General features: G+C 47.9%; 1 long non-coding RNA gene across 1 annotated transcript; it reads left to right on the forward strand.

Annotated features, from left to right (window-relative positions):
* The first annotated feature begins 16,055 nt into the window (after positions 1-16,055).
* LOC141928823 (uncharacterized) lies at positions 16,056-20,458 on the forward strand. The gene is made up of 2 exons (XR_012624878.1): positions 16,056-16,773; positions 20,263-20,458. It is a non-coding gene; the product is annotated as an uncharacterized LOC141928823 (long non-coding RNA).
* The last annotated feature ends 525 nt before the right edge of the window (positions 20,459-20,983 follow it).

The raw sequence follows: 20,983 nt of genomic DNA on the forward strand, positions 1-20,983 counted from the left end.
TTTTTTTTTAAGCTTTCTCTGCCTCTCCATCATCTCTCCTCCTATTAACCAGACCCTGGAAGCTTGTCAGCCCTCCCAGCTCTGCCTGCAAGCTGCTTCTCACTGCCAGGTGCCCAGCACATCCTCCTGCCCGGGCCTCTGTGGGTCCCACCGTGGCTGTCGGCAGTGGTCAGTGTTGCGGTGCCATGGGTGCCCCAGCAGCCGCTCAGGGCCAGGCTGGGCTGCCAGACAGCACGGATGGGGAGCAAGCCCCAAAACACAGCGCTGGGTGCTTTGGGACACAGAGGGACACCTTGGAGGATGCAGAGCTTAAACACTGGCTTGCGGGAGGATGCTGCAGCGAGGGGATTCGTACTGCCACCTTAGGGAAAGCAAAAGAAATGCTTAACCTGAGAGCGGGAAGCGATGTCACTCTCACCTTGGGTTGAAGACCAGCTCCTGCGAGGCCAAGGCAGAAGTTTAACCTTCCCGGCAGCGTGGGGAGCTGGGGGAGAGCAAACGTGTTAACCCTACTTACGGCTGCGCTCTGCAGCTGCCGCTGCATTAACCCAGCTCTGGGAAATCACCCAGCCCCGCTCCAGCGTGGGCAGGCAGAGGCTTTTAGCACAGCCCAGCCATTACAGCACCAGGCGTTATGGGTTTGCTGGAGGGAGAGGAGCAGCCTCCACCTCCCAGAGCACCATTTAACCTTCTAGAGATGCTTGGGGATGTGCTGGCAGAGAGCGAAATGGCGCCAGAGCTGAATAAGGCAGCATAGCCATGCCTGCCAGCCCTAGGGCAGTGGGCACAAACCCAGCGGTGGGCCAAGCTGAATGGAGACAGGAAGGGGGCAGATGCTCTTTTCTCCTTACTTGCCTTGGCATGCTGCTCCTGAGCCTGGGGAAACCTGGCATGGCCTCCAGCCCTTCTCTGCCCAAAATGCCTTCCCTGGGCTTCTTCCCTGAGTTTTCCCCCCCTGCAGTCCATCCTGCAGCCCCAGCATGAGCTCACAGCTGCTCAGATCCACCTTACAGGGCTATGGTTTTCTCCTACCTTCCTGCCTGCACCCAGCTCCCAAGCAGCAGAAGAAATGGGGAAGGAAAAGGGGATTTCTTGGACTGTGAGCTTTCTGAAGGAGAACTGGGATCAGTGCTGCTTCAAGAGAGGGGATGGGACAGCAGGGACAAAGGAGGGGGGCAGGAATGCAGGATGGGGGATGCTGACAGCGTCGGATGGGATGGGATGGGATGGGATGGGATGGGATGGGTTCAGGTGCTGCAGGGCAGGAGAGAGAGCTGCACTCTGTATGGAAAGGTACGGAATGTGGGAAGGGTCAGGGCTGCAACAGGGGCTTGGCAGGGCAAGGAGCTGCTGACAACCACATTCAGAGAGTAAACATGGGCCAGAGGAAGAGAAAGTGTCTAGAAAAACCTGAGACCATTGCCTGCTCTCTGTTGTCCCTGATGTTTGTGGTCTTTCCTGCTTTGAGGAAGAGGTGGAAGGTCCCAGCTGCAGCCACAGACACTGCCTAACCCACAGGTTTCTCCAAGCCTCTCTAGCATTCCTGGATGTTGATGCTTTCCACTTCCTCCCAAGCCCTCACCCACTTCTCTCCAAGTTGTGCTCAGCTCCTGCACACAACTCCAGTCGAAAATGCAGCACAAAGCATCTTCATGGGTGGTTACACCACACTTCACCTACTGGAAATAGGGATAGGGAAGAAGAAGAAGAAAGAAGAAGAAAGAAGAAGAAAGAAGAAGAAGAAGAAGAAAGAAGAAGAAAGAAGAAGAAGAAGAAGAAGAAGAAGAAGAAGAAGAAGAAGAAGAAGAAGAAGAAGAAGAAGAAGAAGAAGAAGAAGAAGAAGAAGAAGAAGAAGAAGAAATAGAAAAATAAATAGAAGCAGAAAAACATCCTCCAGACTCTGACCCTGTTTTTGTGAAACTGCAACTAAGTGACAACAAAATTGGGGAAATCAGGGCTTTTCCCATTCTGCTCTACACAGGCTCAATTCCCAAAGTGGGGGGAGCATGAGAGGCTGGGAGTGCAAGAATAAGGCAGGTGCATCTCCTCTTACAGACCTCCTAAAATCTTAATCCGAGAGCACCGAGGAAAGCTGAGAGAAACTTGCCGAACGGAAGCCTCCTTGTAAGCAGCAGGTTAAGACAGGTTTCCTTGGATACAGGGAGCACTCCAGCTGTTTAGCAAATGGCCAAAAGAAAACTCCAGCCTTGCTTTACAAAACAGGCAGGGATTGATGCCACCCTCTTCTGGCTGCCAGGGAGCTGGGAAGAGGATGCTCCAGGGCCAGTGGCAGAGCTGGGTGTTGATCACAGATAGAGGGGACACCAGCTGTGGGGAGGGTGCTGATGCCCACTGGGCTGGGACGTAGGCAATGTGGGGTTGGGCTCTTGTCCTGCATTGATTTTCAGGTGGGTCCTTTGCAAAGTGCTCATCTCTAATGAGTGGATGAGGAAAGTCCAGCTTTAGTCCAGTGGGTAATCCATCTAGAGTGATGAGCAAGGTTCCTTATGGATAATTTAGTGCCAGGAAGGGTGCACCTGAAGGTCCTGAGGGATGTTCTTGTGTCTGCATTCACATCCCAGGCTATGTCCCATGAGCAGGCATGCAGCATCTCACAGCTTGCCAAGCTGCCTGGCCAGGAGCTGTGATGGACAGCTGCATGCAAAGGAGACACTCTAGAGGTGTCCCTGCCCAGAGAGGTGGAAGGGTTTTTCCAAGAAATTAAGAAAGCAATGGGGGCTGGGAGAAGCCTTGTGAGGAGACACAATGTGCAGTCCTGTTCATCACTGAAAACATGGGTTGCAAACAGGTCCCACAGGAAACATACGATGGAAGAAAGGAACTCATGCATAAGAGAAGGGAGCAGGTATTCTGTCCCTCAAACTCACCCTGCAAGCTTGGCCTCCAAATTCAGAAGATGCCAAGAGACACAAGCCCTATGGGGAGGTGTTAAGACAGTAGTGGCAATCCTGGGAAAGGTCCCGCGTGTCCCTGTGTGTCTGTGGCATCACAGCAGACTAAAGGGGTCTGCCTGGAAAAAGGAAGGTGAAGTGCAAGGAGCATCCTGTTTATTTAGTATGGCACTTTCTTCTGTTTTAACATTATTTTTTGGAGGGGGCTAATCTGAGGCAATGACAATCTGCATGGGAGATGAGAATGCCACTAGGACAACTGTCCTAGAAATCAGCGGAGTGAAATTTGGCTGGCCTTCAAAACAAAGCCAATGTGGCTACTTTAATTAGAGGGGGAAGGCATACTACTGTGCATGTCGCTGCTAGATGCTCAGTTAACACAGTCCAGCAATTCCCGGGACGGTGACAGAGAGCCCTGGTGGGGCTCCCCCAGCCGTTTTTAAATTCTGCTGCATCTTTCCCTTCGCTTCGTCAAGTCATCGTTAGGCAACCGCTCGAAGATGACACCAGCAGCAACACAAGGGAAAGAAAAGCTTCCACGTCAATGCACATGACTTGACAATGCAAATAGCTTGGGATACACAGTGCATAAGTATATATTATTAAGCAGCAATAAATGAACAAATTTCCCGTACTCGCCTGGTGGGTAGGGGAGGGAGGATTCAGGAAAGACCCGAGGAACCGACAGCCTGAATCACTCCCTTCTCAGCTTGTCTTTATCGAGTGGCTCATTTGCCCTGGGTGTTCAAAATTGATTAAATTAAGATTCTTTGTGCATTCAGGTATAATAAAATAGGGACAATTAAACCTTATAAAACCCGGGTAGTTGTGTCCTACCCTCCTTATGCCTTCTTATTCCTCTTAGAGCCTCCCAAGAGAGGCCAGGGCATGCCTGACGGATTCAAATGGGGCAGGGTGAGGGGTCAGTCAACATAGCCCTGCTTTAGATAGTCCCAGATGTCCAAAGCCTCACAGAAGAGAAGAGATAGACAACAGGCTCCCATTCCTGCATTGGCCCAGAGATCAGCCCAGGAACAGAGGTGGCCTGTGGTGGTTGGGTTGGGACTTAGCTGGAGGACTAATAATAGGAATCATGGGTAAAGTATTAAATAGGGGTCTCCCCAGTCACAGACGGGCCCAGGCTGAACAGATGAAGGTAGATGGAAAGTAAACACTTGGCTCCATTGAAGAAACATGGGAGCTCACCATGTTTCTGAGGACTGGATGACATAGAGAAATCCCATAGTGTCCTCTTGAAGACTGTCCCTGATGTGAGTTGTCAATAAGATGCTCCCAGTACTGTCACTAAAGAAGTGGGTGAGGCAAATGTACTCAACAGGCACTGACACAGAGAGACCCCATAAAGGTCTGGGTCCAGTGCCACGGGTGCACATCCAGGCTTCTAGCAGTTGCAGTGATGGGAGGAAGGAACAGTCTCTTGGATGACCTTCTCGCAGGGTCCAGCCACCACCCTGGAGCATCTGTCACCAAGAGGGTGACACTCGTGCACACAGCGAAGCGACCAAGGCCACATCATGTCGAAGGCAGGGCTTAGGACCTGAGAAGTTAGATGGAGAGCGCTGCATTCTTTCCCCAGATCTGGATGAAGAGTGTGTGGTTATGAGCATGGCCATCAACGAACCACAAAGCCTTTTAGCATCCATTATTTGCAACTGCTGCTGAGCAAACAAATGCAACCACATCAGTCACCAGGCCCATCCCCAGATGAAAGCTGCTTGCATCAGCCGATGCCTCCCCCCAGGAAAGAATAACTGACCCTGAGGGACCGTGGTACAAACCCATCCCCCTTTCCCTTCTGTAGGCTTGTCAGGAAGAGACAAAATAGGGTATCTCACCTCTCCTTCCCTCTATCATACCCCCTTCAAGGGGGTCACCATGGTCCTTGAATGATCACTGTGGACCACATCTTCGTCCCCATGTCAGCTGAGTAAGTCCCACTCACAGGCGGGTTTGGGAGATGTGTGCACATCCACACCAGCTCCCATCTGCAGCTAGCAGCATGGAACAACTGAGGCCCCCAACATGGACACAAACACTTAGATGACAGATCCATGTGAGGACCTTCCTTTAGCCCCACATCACCTGCCCTGACATAGAGAAGGTCCAAGGCTGGGTGTCAGCCCAACGGGGGTCAAAAGAGGAGGCTCTCTTGGGCAGCCAGGGGGATTTGGCTGGCATCCTAAGGGCTGGTTTCACTGAGCAGATGCTGGGCTTCCTTGGCAGATCAGACAGCGAAGAGCCCTGCCCAACCACAGACCTGCCCTGGCTTCAGAGTAAAGGCTCATGCTTTGCCAGCATGCTGGGGCCCCCGCACCCCTCTGCCTGCTTGCCTGTTTATCCTCAGGCTGCCAGCTTAACAGGATGGTTTATTTATTTATTTTATCGGTCTCTCTTTCTTTTCTCCCCCTTCTATCCCTCTCTCTTTTTGCCTTTTGTCTTTTTTTTTTTTTTTTTTTTTTTATGAGCTGTGCCGCACTTCTTGGTAAAGCACTTTAATCCATTTTAATGCCCCAGTTCTGCTCCTCAGTGACAGCCTGGTGGTTAGTCTAATGCGTCCCGCTCACCTCGGGGTTACTAATGAGGTCACAGCGAAGGCAATCTCCAAACTGAATAATTCACTAATCAGATGCTGCAGACTCCAGTGGTAAAATTTATTTCTGACACCTAAACAGCAAATGGGTTTGTGGACACACAAGCGCGTGCACATGCCTGCATGTACACTTCTCTTTTTCTTTCTTCAGAGCTATTTTTGGTGAATTGGTGCTGTTTCATGACAAGTCTCACCACAAGGAAGACTGGCTCGTCCTGAGCTCGGGCCAAGGAGGAACTAGTGTGATGAGCAGGTGCATTGGGCAGCTCCATGGGATGGCTGATTGTGTGATGAGACTAAGATTTCGGGATGAAGGCACTCTTGTGACATGTACAGAGACTATAGGCTGTCAGTTTTCTCCTGGACTTAGCCTTGGGGGAACTGTCTGGCCAGCCACCTGGAGGGACTCACCATTGATTCAGATACAGGAAGCTAAGGAGTCTTGGGACTAAGGACTAGTTTTAGTCTTTTTTATATTTGTAGCTGGAAACTAGTAAAAACATGCATTGAATTGAAGCATCCAGCCTGTGGAGGGTTTGGTGCTGGCATTGCTAATCTCATACTCTATCCCCTCTAGGACAAGTCTCCCAGATTTCCACTCACCTCTTCTACTTTGATTTATCCAAATAACATCATGTGAGTTCCCTCTTGTCCTTTATCTGTATTGAAAGCAATGTCTGTTACCTCTGCATGCCACCCTCAAGCATCTCCAAGAGAGGAAATAGTAATAATCCAATTAATTAGTATTGCTAATAATAAAAGTCACAGGGAGTCATTAATAATAATTAACACTCCATATTCTTGGAGGAGGCAGCAGTCCGAGAAATTTTGCTTCTCCATTGCTAAGCCAGAAAACAGGTGGCTGTTGTTGTTACATGCCTGGTGGGTCCTCAGCATGGGGTGCATGTTGACAAAACCTCCCCCTTGCCTTGGACTGGAACCAATACTGCCTCAGCATACAGCCAGAGCTGGAGAGCCCTGGAAGCTCCATCAGTGCCACCCATATCCGTCCTCTGCCACAGAAGGGCTGTTTTTCTCCTGAAATTGCTGGTCTTCCTCCTGGTGGTTCTTCTGCAAGAGAGGAAAGGAAGGTCTGGAACTGTTTGGGTGGCAAATGGCTCTGTGGATGGGAAGTGCAAAGGTTGGAGGTGGCTAAGCTCTGTCTGAGGAGGACCTCATCAGGCATGGGAGGGCTGTGACACCTCTTCCAGCTGGATTTGGGCTGTGCTGGGGGGAAGAGAGGGCACAAAGCTCTTTCAGAGAAGAGCAGTTCCCCATCGAAAGTATAAGCTGAAGTTTCTCTGAAAAGGGGTGGTGAGGACACAGCAATGGAGCTGGACACGTTGAGGGGCCCATCCAGGAGTCTGGCTGAAGGAGGAATAACTGCTGAGCCTGGCTGCAACATTGCTGAAAGCTTTGTCCCAGCCAAAATGTTTCTTGGAAACAAGCTGGTTTCCACAGCCAGGAAAGGTGAGAGGACACAAGGGAGCGGGTCTGCAGATGGAGCATTAGGGATATGGGATGCTGAAGTGTCCAGGAGGGAAAATAATTCTAGCAGAGAGAGGATTTGAATCTGTGCTCCCCAGCCCTTAGCTAGTGCCCTGTACACCAGCTCAGCCCTCATCTCTCAGTGCCTGAAGGTTTGGTTTTCCTCAGAAAAGAAACAAACAACAAAATCTGAAAGTGGTGATGAAGTCAGCTTTCTCATTCTGTGGCCAGCTCTAATAATTACACAGCTAAGTGCTTATCTGTGACAGGGCCTGTACAAATTAGCTATATGGTTTGGTACATCACCGCTTTCCTGGAGATCCACAAGGTGATGTTAATCACAAAGCCCATGCACATCAGCTCCAGAGGTGCAGGAGAGGTGGCTCGGTGGGCATCCAGGACCCACAGCCTGGCACTGAAACTCCATGTGCAAACTTTTTTGGTAGCCCATCCCCAGTATGAGACGCTGCCATGATGGACTGAATGCTGCTGAGTGCCATGTTAGCAGCACAGGGGATTTGTGGGACTGAAGAGAAGCATAGGTCTCCCTCCAATTTACAGGCTCACGAGGAGGAAGAGCGGATCCTGACGGAGCCAAAGCAGCTGCAGCCGGTGGGGTTCCCTGCCCCAGACACTCACAGCCCTGGCCGGGGAAAAGCTGCCGGGTGGTCATGGAGCTCCCACCCCCCTGCCTCTCAGGAAGGGTCGAGCAGGGGCGAATGAGCTCATCCTCACCAGAAGTCACCCTTTGATGTCCGGCCGTTCCCCTGGGGTGCGGATCACATATGGCCCAAACACGGAGCAAACCCTAAGATGCAACATGAGCAGGGAGTGAAATTCCCTTGCTGCTTCCTTTTGGAAACACTTTCATGCTGACCCCTTTTTGCAGTGGCGTTTCAGCAATGCCTCTTTTTATGGCCGGGGATGAGGAAGCAGTAAATCCAGGTTCCAGGCGAGTGGCTAACACAGCATGGAGCCAAAATGGCCTGGTGATGAAATGTCTCAGCACAAGCAATTACCTGACAAGATGCCATCTTTTCTGATAAAGGGTCCACCACAAAGTAGCGTAAGCCCCAGTCTGGCTCTGGGGAGGAGAGAAGCATGCAGGGGACAACAGCGAGAGCAAAATGAGGCAGGTACCACAAGCACAACAAGGTGGTAAAACGGAAACCTCAAGCCCTGGAGAATTCAGGAGAAACAACCCTCACCAACTGGAGCAGGGTACCAGGGGCCAAGAGAGCCTCCTGAGTGCCAGGCACTGCCAGGATCCCCGCCCAACTGCTGAGCAAGATTATGTGATAAATGATTGCATTAGCCCGGACAGCTTCTCATTTTCCTCCAATCTGGCCTGTCTGCCCTCTTAGCACAGGGCTCCTGATAGCATTTCTCCCTTCACTGACTTCATTTTTCCTGTTAGGTTGTCAAGCTGTCAGGGGGAAGAAAGGAGAAGCATGGACAAGGCTGTTACTGTCTGCGCTCTGAGAACGTTCTGTGCCTCTGCTCTCCCTGTCCTCCCTGGCCCATCCAGGGCAGGTGCCTTCCCACCCTCTGCTCATCTTCCGCAGAGACCTCCTTGAGCACCACACGTTTCCCTACTTCAGCTCAGGAGACAGTGGCTGCCTCTGCCTCTGACTGTGCCAAAGATGCAGCGGAGTTTTGTAGAAATTAAGGTTAGAAGGGGTTTTGCAGACATTCTCTGGTTGAAGAGTTATGCATTGATAACAGTTTTGGAGGAAAAGGCTCATGGTTGCTGTGTTGGGGTGCACAGATGATGCCTATGAGACCTTCTGAGTGAAGCAGATGCTCCTGTCCTGGTTGATTGTTGATGGAGGGAACCAAACTGACAGTGGGAACCAAGCCAAGCTTGTTCTAGTACAGCTTTCTTCTTTTCTGTACAGCCTGCTTGACATTTCTGCTGTGAAGACAAAATGGAGAGGTTGGGGGAAAATTAGTTTTCATCAGAGTCTGCTGTGTAGTGTTCAGCTTGGCATCCAGGCAGACATCCCTTCTGGCACTGAGTAGCACCATGGAGTAGAGGTGGTGGCTCCAACAAGGCTGTAGCTCCAGGGTCCTCTGGTCCAGGCCAGGGAGACCGTTAGGGTGAAAGCACCTCATCACCTGGCATATCTCCAGCTCCTCCTAAGACCTAGTGGGGTGCTGGAGGAGGAGGTCGACGAGCTTGAGGCTTGACCTGATCTGGGGGAGAGAAACACAGCCAGACCTGAGCATTTGGATCTCTCCTGCGTCCTCAGGCTAAGAAGGTAATGGTCCAGACAATATTTCAGCTACCCTGCTCCCACACATGGAGGTTTTTGAAAAAACCTGTCTTGAACTTGATTTCCAGAGAGAACGTTGTGCCTCTATGGCAGCACTGTCAGTCAATAACGTGCTTCCTAAACACCAACTATCCCCTAGGTGGAGATCACAACAGCATGCAGAATAGGACTCTTTCCTCCTAATCTCAACTCTGAGAGATGTTCAACAGCTCCCCTGTGCTCTGCATCGCTGCTTCTCCATGTGCTAAAATGGCATAATAATATTTGCACTTTCCACACATGTCCAACACAGGTGACATGCTGTGAAATCTTTAGGTGGAAGATGTCCCATAGCTGCCATCTTCTCACCTGAGCAAGAGCAGCACTGGGAGCAATGGTGCTGGTATCTGCAGTATTTTTAGGATGTTTCCCTTCTTCAAAGTACTTTGCAAACATGAAATAACTCTCCTAACCCCCTGTGAGAGAGCTGGGGAAGCCTAATTATTCCTAGTAACAGAGTATCCCTCGTTTTCATTTAGCACAGAGCAAGGAGGGACTTTCATGTCTTGTTTCCCCCTACCACCCCTAGGTAACATTCCTTCATGTTGATATGAGGGTTAACAGCCATTTGTAATTGCATTAGAGAAGCGGTTTAATTCCAAGGAGGCCCATTCCCTGGACTCACTCCCCTCCACTGCATCGCAATGAGCAGATCAAACAGCACCAGTTCCAACTTGGAGATTGATCCAAGATGAGGGGAGCACATCCGTGGACTGGGAGCATGGTGGAGACCATGGCCAGCATTCTGCTCCACCAGTGGAAATCTTTGCAAACATCGTTAAGGAAGGGCTGAATTAGAATATCAGGTACCAGGAAGGAGGGGTTGGCTGAAGGCAGAGCCGCACAACCAAGTGATGGGGGAGTCAGGTGACCTGGGATGTTATCACTTTGCTGGTGCCCTGTGGAAAATGCCAAGCTCAGTAAACGTGGGGGATTTTGAATTTTCACCACCAAGGAGAAAGTCACCTTCCCCGGGTTGGGTGGGAGCAGCTGCTGGGAAGGACTGAGGCAGGGTAAAAACTCCACATGTCCATACTTCAGGATTATTTAGGGTCTAGGCAAGAGAACAGCATGTAGAACTTGGTAAAAAATGCTGATTTTCTCTTACAATACCTTCCCTGCACCCCCTCATTAGACAGCCTGTTTAGCTGTTTACTTGCTAGATGGGTCTTTTTATTGAACTTGTCAATATTTGCATTTGCGCCCTTTGAAGCTGGTGAAGCTTGGATAAAGCAGCAGAAATCGGGTGGATCTGCAAAATTTCCACACACATCATCTCTCCAGACTCGACAGATGAAATATAATTCAGGAGGAGAAAATCTTAGCTGGAGCGAGGGGTCAGCTCAGAAGGAAGATACAGAGACATGGAAGATGTCTGGGAGATTAATTGCTAGAAGTGGGCTTCCCGAGGAGCCGGTGCTTTGGCAAGGCTCTGGCAGGAGAGGGAGAGGTGGTTGTGGGGTGCTCCCACTCTTGCCACAAAGGGGTGGGCCCCCAAAGATGGAGCTTATAAACCCCGATGCAACCACGAGAAGGTGCAGCTCAAGAGGCCACAAAGCCTCCCAGCTCCTCTAAACCGAATTTCTGCCCCTTAGCTTTCCTAGCAGTCACCACCACCTTGCTCCAACCACCATGTTCCGTGTTGCCCTTTTGGGGACTGTTTTCAGCATTTGGCTGGGTTTGGTGCCCACAGAAGGCACCAGGCTGGTGGTTGTGGAGGTTGGAGCACCATGAAGGGGTCCCCCAACTGCCTGCCAAGGGGTCCCCACTCAAGCATGCTGCTGAGAGGGGAGAGGACTCCTCTGTAGAGACAAGATCTCATAGTTCCTGGTGTGTGGTTATTTTCAGATAATTAATCTCTCAGAAGAAGGAGATATCAGTCACTGCAGGCACTGATGAGGTGTCAGGCTGCTGTTCACTGACAGTAATTGCTTTTTCTCTCCCCCTCACTGGAGGGAAACTGAGGCTCCCCAGTTGCTGTCAGCCTCTGCCCCAAACAGTCTCTTTTGCCTCTCTGGGGCCAGCATAGCACAGCCACGGCTGGGCTAGGAGCAGGAGACATTCCCCAGCCTCCTTCATTACCTCCTGCTAAAGCTGGGCTGCCTTTCCTTGGGACACAGTCCCTCTCCTTGCTGCAGTTCTGGGACATGCCCTGCCCCGCCCCTATAGAGACATGGCCTTGGAAGGGACCTTGTGGGTCGCAAAGACCAGCTCTGCTACTGATGAACTGCATCAGCCCCTAATCCTTACCAGCCTCCTCTCTTAATTCTTTTAGGCACAAAAGGTCCAGTGTTTTCCCCAGTTTTGTCTCCTTTCCTGGATGAAGAGAGGCAGGGACAAAGTGGGAGAGGGACCCCAGGATTGGGGTCCTCCATGGTCTGCAGGATCCATGCTGGATCAGAGGAACCAGCACATTTAGTAAGGACGCAACTAGGTCTCTGCAGCAACAATTTCTTCCTGAGCTTGCCAGCTCCATCCATGTTGTCTCCATCCTTCTTCCAATACTTTCTCCACCCTGGAGACCCACAGGACTCAGCACCACTGAGACTCACAGTCCCCTGGGCACATCTGAGCTCCTTGGTGGCCTCTGAGTCCACCCCAAAGGCTTTCAAACAGGGCACATCCCAGCCAGACACTCGAGGAACCCACTTTATTTCCTACCACATTCCCCCAGAGTCTCTCTGGGACACCATGGAGTCTGAGTTTAAGGAGAGAGAAGTTATAATTAACAAAAAATGTTCCTATCCGTTTTCTTTTAGTGCTCTGTCTGGAAGGAGGGTTCAGCTGTCCCTTGAGGAATAGTTGATCTGCATTTTAACAGGGACACAGGGGCCAGTGGACCATGTAAGTATCAATTTTCCAGAGTGGGCAGATCGTGTGTAATTATAGACCATGCCAGGGTTTATGGCCGTGGAGAATCTCTCCGATTGACACTAAAATGCTTATGAAGTTGTTTTGAACTTTTTCCAGGAGGAAGAGATCCAGCATATGTTGTCCAGCCCTCTCAGTCCCTCTTTCTGTCCTTCCAAATACCAGATCAATACCAATACCATGCTTAGGGCTAAGCCCTGGGGGAAGAGTAATCAAGCAGTAAAGGGTTATAAATGTGAGAAAAGCAGCATAGGACTTTGTCTTCCCTCTCCAAAACAATGTGCAGAGCAAGAGATTGGGCTGAGACTCTTGACAGCAATAAGAGAAGATTGCAGCTGAGAGGCTGCTTTGAGCTGGGCCATACCTATCAAGCCCTGAATATAAGCAGATTATAAAACATCTCCAGGATCCTGGATTGGATGGAGATGGACTCTAGGATCTTCTCCGTTATTTCTTCTATCTCCTCAGCACCAGTATTTTGCCAAGATCAACATAAAGAGCAACCAGGCAAGTGCAAGCACAGGTTTGCTCCATGAGACATGGTGGACGAGATGCAGGTCCTCACACTGGTTACTACTGGGAGGCTTGACCTTGGATCCCCTGGCATAAGTTGAGTCAACCTCCACTGAGCCTGGTGTAAGCAGCGTGGAGAAGGTGGTCTCCAGGAACTCAAACCCAGTCCAATGCTTTGACAATGAACCTGGCTAAATGGTCCCCACTTTGGGCACAGGTCCCTCCTCACGGAAGTCCTCATCTTTCATAAAAAGAACTTCTCTGCGGATTATAGGGAACGAGCCACGTGAGACACCAGGCGGTCTCCTGAGAAACGTTTAGACTAAATCTAGGCTCTCCAGTGAGTCAGTAGAAAAATAGGTGAGAAAAAAAAAAAAAAGCTTTTAGAAAAAAAGTGAGACGTTCTGAGAGAAGAAAAAAAACCCCTTAGAGCAAACATTTAATAGCATGGTCATTAAACAGTGGAATAAAAAAAGGACATGAAGTAACAGGATTGGTGCAATCTTTTCTACTTTCTGAATCACTTCCTCTTCTGGGGCCTGAAATCATGCACCAGGGGAGTCCATCCGAGCTCACCTCACCTGGGTAACCAGCCAGATATATCCGTGGGACTCCTCCAAGCCCAGGATGTCTCAACAAGGGGATGCTGGTTGGTGGAGCAGCAGTGGTTTCAGATGGCCAGCTTGTGTCATTCCCAAATAGTTACCTCCATGTAGACACTCTTTGTAGGAGAAGAGAGATTTCCCTTCCAGAATAATTACTCCGCTTGGAAGCACACTAATTAGCCTGGAACAAAGTGGCTTGAGTGTCCGCATGGGGAGCTATTGTGGAATAGCTTATTCTGTCAGAGCTATTCTGGGCAATTTCCTCTCACAAACAGGCCATGAGATTTAATTTTCCTTCTTTCTACAAACAGATGAAAGGTCTGTGCTTACCAACCCCAAATCATCCCAGCCTTCCCTGCCAGGAGCAAGTAATGGGTGCAAATTGTCCTGAATTCTCCTCTCTTTGGGACTGCCTAAATTCCTATTTTTTTTAGGGGAGGAGACATAAATCAAGAAGATTTACACCACCAGGGCTCTGGACCCTTTCCAAAGGGTGAGGTCTAACCCGGCATAAATTAACCCGAACAATGGCAAGTGAGGACAATGTTCTGAGCATCCCATGAACACACTGAAGACTTACGCAATACATGTTTACCAGACAAAGGAAAAGACAGAGAGGAGAAAAAAAAAAAAAAAAAAAAAAAAAAACAACAACAAAAACTGCCAAGTGGCTCTGTAAACAGAAGTACCCTCTCTTAACTCAGATTGCAGTTTTTCAAGAAATGCATTATGTGTTTCATTAGCCTGTAATTATATTCACCTTTCCCCAGCATGAGAGACATCAGTGAAGAAGGGAAGGAAGATACTGGGCGGAAGAGAAGCCAGTGGTGCTCGTGGGGTTGGACGGTGGGAGGACACTGGGAGCTGTTTTGTGTGCCCCAGTGATGGGCAAACTGGTGAACCCACACCTAGCACACAAGTAGCATTCTCACCTGTCTCTTTTGTCATCTTCTTGGCCTGATACATTTTCTTTATCTCCCTCCACACACAGCAGGTCTCACAGATATGGACAGGTAGAGCAGACTAGAAACAAGAGCAGAGCAGAAGAAACAAAAGAGCCGCTTCACAGCAAAACAAGAGAGACATAGGAAGGACCAAGACCTGCTACTCTGGGACACAAAGCAGAGGGTGGCTTCAGCTGTGGGTCCAAAATGGCTGAGAGAGAGCACTGCCAGGCTGGGATGGCTGGGGACACCTGGGACATGGTGCACAGGGCACAGCCAGGGAGCCAAAGGGCTTTGGAGAGCAGAGGACAAACCACCCACTTTCCGCTTGGTAAACACACCACCGCTTTGGTTTCACTTGTACCTGATCTTCTCAACATCTGTCCCACTTTATGACAGCTCCCTTATTTAAAAATAAATCCTTGGGGAAAAAAAAAAAAAAAAAGAAGAAGAAGAAAAAAAACAACTCTGCAATTTGTTCCTCCAAGCTGGGCTGCCTTTCTGGCCCTGATTTTATCAGAGTGGAGACAGGCTGTCCTTGCAGAATGATTTTACCATCTTGAAAATGATTACAGAGCTGCACAATGCCTTCAGCTCACCATGTAACGATATTTTTATACGCTGTCTCGTTAGATCGCCGCCCGGGTTGAGGATGTTTTCAAACATTGTCTCTTCATGGTCGGCGTACCACAGTACCAGGAATAGAGTGACGAATTGGAGGGAGTTCAGAGGGCAGCGGCAATAATCAGAAATCTGATTTACAAGGAAATGTTAAGAAAGCTGAATCCATTTTGCTTAGCTAGAGCAGAGAACTGAGCATCCACCCACAAAGATCTGGAAGGGCAAGAGGCAGGCACTGGGGAAGGTGGTACCTGGTGTAGAAGTAGAGGAAAAATTAATAAACAAAAAAGCACAGGTGCTTTCTCCAAAATATTTTGTTTTCAGCAGGTCTGGTATGGATTCATGGAAGGATTGCTGCTGGAGGGACAGGAAAACTCAGCTGGAAACATTAGGAAAAGATGACCCCCTGGGGAATAGTTCTGCTTAGGCAGAGATGTAGATTACAAGACTTACTGGGTCTGCTTCTCATCCAACCTCCCTGCTTCCTAAACCACTGCTGACCAGCAGCGACAGCAAGCCATTCGTGACCTGAGCTGCCACCAAACCTGTGCTCAGAAAGTGACAGGCTCCAGAGCTCACTATCACCCTTCGGAGTCACCTGAAACCCCTGTGCCCTGGCTCTGGGTAGGTCACTCCACGTGCCTGCATGAACTGACATTATCCCTGCAAATTGTTCATGGTGTGTTGCAAGCTTGTTTTTTTTCCCCCCTTTATAAATACATGTGCTATAGCATGGCTGCACTCTGTGAACTGAGGGTGTGAGCAGCCTGTGATTAGAGGAGAACGAAACGCTGATTATGGGTTAATTAGCTAGGCTAATAAACTGCCTGTAGCTTCGTTTAGGAGAGAAACTATTTCATCGCACAGAAAACAGTGAAGAACATGGAGGGGAAGAAGTGTTTTTCTTAGAAAGGTTGAAACTTGTCCTCTGGGAAGGAGGAAGGGAGGAAAGGGATGCCCTGAATGGATGCAGAGGGGCACTGGCAGATGACAGCAGGTGAAGTATCTGAGATCCTCCCTGCTCCTGCCCTACAGCCAGGCTGGAGGAGCAAATTGGGGCTGCTGGAGGGGCTGGAGGAGCTGCAGAAGGAGGAAAGCCAAAATTACACTGATGCGAAACATTATCTCCAGACATGGTCCCTAGCCATGGCCAAAGGTGGGTTGGGACTGTGAGAAACTGTGGACTAAGGTATTGTTTATTAAGATTTATGTTAAGCTCAATGTAAAATTAGACGACAGAAACCACTCATGCAAACAACCACTGGACGCCGCCTGTGTGAGATAAGATAACTGTAATCACTCACACAAACTTAACCAGATACTGCTCATGCAAGATAACTACCAGATTTCCAGGAAGCGACAAGAAACAGGACAAGACGGCCCATATAAGGATATATGAGTAAAAGATCAACTATGAGACAAAGAGGGAAGACTTCTTACTTCAGCCTCAACAAATACCAGGAGGCAGGAAACGACCCCCCTAACAACAACTGAAGCATGCGCGGAGTACCTCCACTACCTCATGAGCACGGAAGTAAAGATGTATAAAAAGGGGACTATTTGAACTACTCAGCACGGCAGTTGGCGGAGCGCAGACTCCCCTGCCGTCCAGCGCTGTCTTTGCTCATATTCTACTTGCTATAATTAATAAAGATTGAATTATAGTCCATTGTGGTCTCAATTTATAACAATTCCTGGTGCCGTGACTCGGATAAGGAACGGTGGGCTTCTGTCCTCCGGGGAGGCGCCCCGCGGCAATCCGCGGCCCCGCGACTGACAGCCTACCTCAACCTTACCGACGAACCTAAATTCTAGAATAGTGAGCAAAGGAGAAAACCGGTAAGATCCCATAAAAATTCTGTGCACGGGAGTCCGGACGAAGACGCAGGACGCGTAAGTATATTGCGAATTTGCTCGCAGGTTTGCCGTTCGGGCGGGACTGGGTTTCCTGGAATATAACGAATGAGAGGTTCGATATACTGAACCAAGCGAGTGTGGACTCTTAAGTACTGCGTTTCCCATCTCCCGCGAGGGATTGGGCCAGGAACAAGGGGAGTGAGTGAGTGTATGTTTGTGGATATTCCAGAAGATGGGGGCGAAGGGCAGCAAGCCTTCGACTCCCATGGGAAGGGTACACACTGTACCTAAGAATACCCCTTTGGCATATGTCTTAGACAATTGGAGGTATTTCCCTGGAACCCTAGGGAAAGATAAGCAGAAAATGATAGAATACTGTACTAAGATATGGGGAGGGAAGAAGATTTCTAAAAATACCTTTTGGCCAGTCTATGGGTCAGAAGAAGATTGGGTAAGACAGCAATTAAACCTCTGGGTCAATAATAAAAAAAAAAAAAAACCCCTTAACCCAGAGGAGAGTCAGTATGCGGAAGTATGGATAAAAAGACCGGGAGCTAAACTTTACCCACTGAATGAAGTAAAAACTAAACAAAAGAAAAAGCAGGAAGAGTTAGACGAAACCCTTCTAACCCCCCCCTCCTTACATTCCTCCTCCTGCTCCCGTAGCCCCTCCCGAGGTCCCCAGAGCTCCCACTCCCCCACCGGAGTCGGAACAAGGGTCTTCCCCTCCTCCTAGACGCATGACTAGAAGTCAAAAAGGGGCAGCTCAGATGTATCCTCTAAGGGAAATGCCCATGGGGGGACCTCAGCCTATGATTGGATATATTTCTGTACCCCTAAACTCGGCTGACCTACGAGATTTTAAAAGAACCGAGATGGGAAAACTTGATTGAGGACCCACTTGGAGTGGCAGAAAGATTAGATCAATTTTTGGGACCAAACCTTTATACTTGGGATGAGATGCAATCTATCCTTGGTCAATTATTTACTACCGAGGAAAGAGATATGATTAGACGAGCAGGAATGAGACTGTGGGATGTTCAGCATGCCCAGGGACCCCAAGCAGATATCAAATGGCCACTCCAAAGACCTAACTGGGATAATCAGGATCCAGTGCATAGAACTCATATGCAAGATCTGAGAACTATAGTAATTCAGGGGATTAGAGAAGCAGTACCCCGTGGCCAGAATATCAATAAAGCATTTAATGAAATGCAAAAGAAAGATGAGAGCCCTACTGAGTGGCTGGAACGACTGAGGAAAGTCCTTCAACTGTACTCTGGGGTAAATCCAGACGACCCTTTAGGGCAAGCGCTCCTAAAAACTCAGTTTGTAGCAAAATCATGGGAAGTTATCAGGGAAAAAAAAAAAAAAAAAAAAAAAAAAAAAAAAAAAAAAAGATTGAAAAGCTAGAAGACTGGCAAAATAGAGGGTTGGATGAATTATTGAGGGAAGCTCAGAAAGTCTACGTAAGGCGGGAAGAAGAGAGCAGCAAGCGACAAGTAAAAATGATGGTAGCAGCTGTCAGAGAGGATCGCAACGGGCGGACTGGTGAACACAGATCTGCTGGAATAAAACAAGAGAACGCAGTAGTAAAGAAGGAACAGAGATGTTGTTTTTACTGTGGAAAGAAGGGACACATAAAGAAGAATTGCAGAGAAAGGATCAGAGATGAGGAAATATTGAAAGCAGAATAGGAGAGTCAGGGGCTCTATATTTTAGGGGACCGGAGTCAACATGAGCCCTTGATAAAGTTAAAAATAGGTCCCCATAAACAAGAGTTCACCTTTTTAGTAGACACAGGGGCTGAGAAATCGACTATTAGGCAAATACCTGAGGGATGTAAAACTTCCTCTGAAAAAGTACAAGTAATAGGGGCAAAAGGAGAACCCTTTAAAGTAAGCAAAATCAAAAATGTGATATTCGAAACTGAAAATAAATTTGGAATGGGTGAACTCTTGCTCGTCCCTGAAGCAGAATTTAATCTGTTGGGACGGGATTTAATTGTTGAACTACAATGTGGAGAAGTATTATTTATAGATGGGTCATCACGAATAGTGGAAGGTAAACGATTGTCCGGATATGCCATCGTTAAGTTGGAAAAAGGAGAATTTAAGACAATAGAATCAGGCCCCCTGAGTGCCAGCTGGTCAGCTCAAGCCTGTGAGCTGTATGCATTGTGGAAAGCATTAGTGTCACTGAAGGGAAAGGATGGAACTATATATACAGACTCATGCTATGCGTTTGGAATGGTACATACCTTTGGAAAAATATGGGAGGAAAGCGGATTTATTAACTCACAAGGAAAAGAATTGATACACCCGGAATTAATTCGGCAAGTTCTGGGGGCATTGAAAGTGCCGAATAAAATAGCAGTTGTACATATAAAGGGACACCAGCGAGGTACAAATTATCAAGTCAGGGGAAATAACGCAGCTGATATAGAAGCAAAACGAGTGGCAGGCAATTATAATACGATTTTGACTATACAACCAGTACCTGTTAGTAAAAATTTGAGTTTTGAGTCTGCAGAAAAGGAAAAACTAGAACAAATGGGAGCTAAGGAACGGGATAGTAAGTACATATTACCAGATGGGAGAGAAGTCTTGCCGAAGGGCATAGCACTCGAAATATTTTCAAAAATACACAGTAAAACCCACTGGGGAACCCAGGCATTAGTTGATCATTTCAATCAACAGTTTGCCTGTATAGGCGTATATAATATAGCAAAGACAGTCACAGCAGCCTGCGAGACCTGTCAAAAGGTTAATCGAAACAACACGAGACAAAAACCTCTTGGAGGACGTTCCCCAGCATACAGACCTTTCTCACACATACAAGTGGATTTTACTGAACTACCCAGAGTAGGGCGTTACAAACATTTATTAGTAATGGTGGATCATTTAACACATTATGTTGAGGCTTTTCCTACCTCCAAGGCAACTGCTAACCAGGTTACTAAGGTATTACTTGAACACATTATACCTAGATATGGAGTACCTGATGTAATCGACTCAGACAGAGGAACACATTTTGTGTCAAAAATTGTTAGAGATCTAGCAGAAAACTTGGGAATTAAGTGGGAATACCATACGCCATGGCATCCACAAAGTTCGGGAAAAGTTGAAAGGATGAATGGAGAAATCAAAACTATTTTGACTAAATTAATGATAGAAACCAAACTATCATGGATCAAGTGCCTACCCATGGCACTATTAATACTCAGAACCAGACCCCGAGCAGATATAGGAATATCAGCGTTTGAGATGGTATATGGAATGTCCTATAGAATTGAAAGTCCACAAACAAATGTTTTAATTCGAGATCGTGTAATTAATGAATATGTTTCACAATTAGCAGAGCATCGTAACAAACTTTGGGAACATGGGCTGATTGTGCAACGACCTCCATTGGACTTAAAAATTCACACTTTCAAACCGGGGGACTGGATATTAGTTAAAACATGGAAAGAAGAAACCCTAAAACCCAATTGGGAGGGACCTTATCTTGTTTTGCTTACAACAGAAACAGCTGTCCGGACTGCTGAGCGTGGATGGACTCATGCCAGTCGCGTTAAAGGCCCAGTGACAAGACCCCACTGGAAAGTAATCAGTACTCCAGGTGACACCAAGATAACCCTGAAAAGATAAAGTAATGATAAAAACTTTGCTTGATCATTTTGTCGCATTACCTTTTGGTATAAAGTGTGTATTGTTGTTTATATTTGCAATAATTATTTCTCTCTTCGTATATTATATATGGAAGCATACAAAATGTACTAAAGGAAATTGTTAAACTCATGCAACCACACAATATTGAATATAGAAAATATGTTGATATAAACACTCTAGATATACGAATTAAGTGTAATAATTTGAACCGCAATTGTTATCTGTTTGCTTGTTCCAAGTGTATGGTATGCCAGGACAAATGGTGGACTCACTGTGAATGTGGATACCCTTCAATAGGGGTTTGCACACAGTGTTGGAAAATCCAAAAAACTCTCACTGAGTGAAAATCAAAGCAATTAGAGTCTAAACAAGAAATTATTTAAGAATCCCATGAGTGGTGGGAAATTTTTACCAAAGGAATAAACCCTCAATATTATTGTTACTATTCCAATGAACCAATCCCCTTTGTAACTGAAATCTTGGCTATAAAGTGTAAGAAGGGAAGTACCAACTGTGCCTTGCCTCATCCCATTAGTTAAAGCTGTAAAGTGGGAAGCCTATATATAAACAGGCAG

Source organism: Strix aluco, chromosome 12 (assembly GCF_031877795.1).
Source record: "Strix aluco isolate bStrAlu1 chromosome 12, bStrAlu1.hap1, whole genome shotgun sequence".
Classification (NCBI taxonomy): Eukaryota; Metazoa; Chordata; class Aves; order Strigiformes; family Strigidae; genus Strix; species Strix aluco.